This window comes from Cyprinodon variegatus, unplaced genomic scaffold (assembly GCF_000732505.1).
Source record: "Cyprinodon variegatus isolate N-32 unplaced genomic scaffold, C_variegatus-1.0 Scaffold156, whole genome shotgun sequence".
NCBI classification, from domain to species: Eukaryota; Metazoa; Chordata; class Actinopteri; order Cyprinodontiformes; family Cyprinodontidae; genus Cyprinodon; species Cyprinodon variegatus.
Genome location: NW_015150609.1, coordinates 1065015 through 1067688, shown reverse-complemented (window position 1 = coordinate 1067688; position 2674 = coordinate 1065015).

Here is a 2674-nt window from a genome sequence, read left to right as displayed (position 1 = left end):
TGCTAACTCCATGCAGGCCGGGAATCAAACCCGGAACTGAACATCCTTCATACGAAATAATGACAATAAATATTTATTCTCTCTGATCAATTTCTTCCTTTTTTATTTCATTTTGAATATAAATAAGTCAGATTTATCCTGAAATAAGTATTTTTTATCAGTAATTTAGCAGGTTAGTAACTATTTGCCAGCGGAAAAAAGGTGATTTATGCTTTAAATAAGAAAAAAAATCAGTTTCCCTCATCTTAATTTAAGTTTATTATATTTAATGTTCTTATTCTAAAGGCAGAAATGTTGTTTTTTATTAGCAGCTCGTCTCACTTTCCTGCTGAAAGGAGGGAAATCTCTGATTTAAAGAGATATTGCTTTATTTTTCGGTGTGATATTTCTGCTTATTTCTGTTTAGTTTGGAGTCTCTTCGTGTCACTAAACACGGCGCCTCGTTTTTCCCGTCCTGCTCGTTTCAGTTTTAGCTGTTTTATCATCACAGGTTTCTGATCCTGCTGAACCAAACATGACATCATTACTACAAATCATAACCAGATTTTAGTTTTTTCTTCTCACTAAGAGTTTAAGTGTCGAACGATCAGCAATAATCCTGGAAATAAACACATTCAGCTTCTTTAATCCTTTTCATTCCATCTTCCCTTCCTGCTTCTTCTTCTGCTTTAAATAATAAATATTTCCACACAAACACTGAGAACAAAGATAGAAAGTTTGGATCCTGAAATCAAGAGAAAAACACACATAAAGATTTGATTCTATTTGGTTTATTTCTATAGCTCTAACTCACATTACCTTATCTCAGATTAAAGCAGCTGATTTCATCGATCATTTAAAAAGTTTCCTGCTTTTGTTTTCATGGATTCTATTTGATCTCATTTATTATTTAAACATTGATTCCTTCTCTGGTTGTTTCTCGCTGCTCTTCAGGAAAACAGGAGGATTATTTTCATCTTTATCAGTAAAAAGCAGCAAATAGATTCTTCCTGCTTTCCTTCTGGTTCTGATTAAATCAGATTTAAGGACAAATTTCAGCTCAAAGGTGAAGATATTTGATTTTAGAATCTCTTATTTGTGCTAAAAAATAAAAAGAAAGCAGACTGTAATCTAATGGGATGTTAAAAGTGTATAATAAGCAGAATAATCTGCAGGATTAAAATCTAAGGTTTATAAAGTGAAGCAGCTGCCTGATGGATCATGTTTGTTCAAAGTTGAGGAGATCAGCTGAGCGAGGAATTTGTCTCCTGCCTGCTAATTGTTTTGGGGGGGGGGGTTATTGTCCCCAATGACTCCAGGGTTTCTGCTGACTCATCAAAGCCTCTGAGTCTCTGTGGATCAACTTTATTTATAAACTCTGCATGAATCTGGTTCTAATAATCTGTTGAACTGTATATTATATTTACTTCATATCCAGCTGTAAATTTAGTTCATAACACTAGTGATCTATATATTATATTTGTTATTTATAATAGTATTCATCTCTATACTCATTCAGTATAACCCATGTCCTGTATTTATGGAACCATTATTTATTCCGCATTGCTGCTGTTGCACTGCTGGTTAGACCTAAACTGCATCTCGTTGCCTTGAACCTGAACCTTTGTAATGACAATAAAGTTCAATCTAATCTAATCTAAAAACTGGATCCTTTGTGCTGGAAAACAGCAGCAGAAGCAGCTTTAAAGGAAATTTTAGTTTTTATGATGTTTATTTTTCTTAATAAATCAATAGTAAATTATACAGCTATTCAATTAACGAACAGTTTATTCAAAAAAAAATCATAAAATCCTGAGATCTTCCGACAGGAAGGGAAAAAAACAATTTCTGAAAGTTGATCCGTTTGATTAGAGCAGGTCTGCTGCCATCTGCTGGACAGATAAGTAACTGCAGCAGCTGTTTCTGCTCAGCAGGACATCCTTCATCATCATCATCATCATCATCATCGGTCCATCATGGTCTCACAAACAGGAAGAAGGCCTGCTAGTGAGGAAGAGGAAGATGATGAAGGATGCTTCCTATCATTATTGTTGTTATTATTTAATTTATTCATGTTTATATTTCAAAGCGTTGAACAGAAGAAAGACAGCAGAGGAGCAGAAGCTCTCATACATACAGGAATATAGATTGTTTAATTAATGTTTGATGCAGTTAAAGGATTTTAAATCTTCTCACAGTTTTGTGATTAAAGGAGGAATTGATTAAATGAAAAGGATTTGATCAGGATGAATTAGCAACCAGAGTTTTATCCTTATGATGGTTTGTTTTGCAGGAAAACAGATGAAGATGTTTGAATCAAACATCTTCATCTGGACCCTCTTAACCCAATCCAGCAGAACCAGGACTCACTGGGTTCCGAGTTATGATGTAATTATTAGCTTGTCCAATCATAAGACCTTCTGTTGTTGATTGTTGATATTCTGCTGATCCTGATGCTCTGACCTGCTGAGCTACAGCGCCTCCTGTTGGTCAACAGTCTGCAGAGACTGAATAGTTCAACACAACCTGCTTTTATTTCTGAACTAGAAAAACCTTGAAGCTTCAGGGTCGTTGGAGCTGAAAGATTCTGCAGGTTAAAGATTTATTCTTGTCATGCAGACTTTTATATAGAATAGAATTCAGTTCTATTCAGTTTATTTCTATAGCTCCAATTCACATCATGTCATCTCAGGTC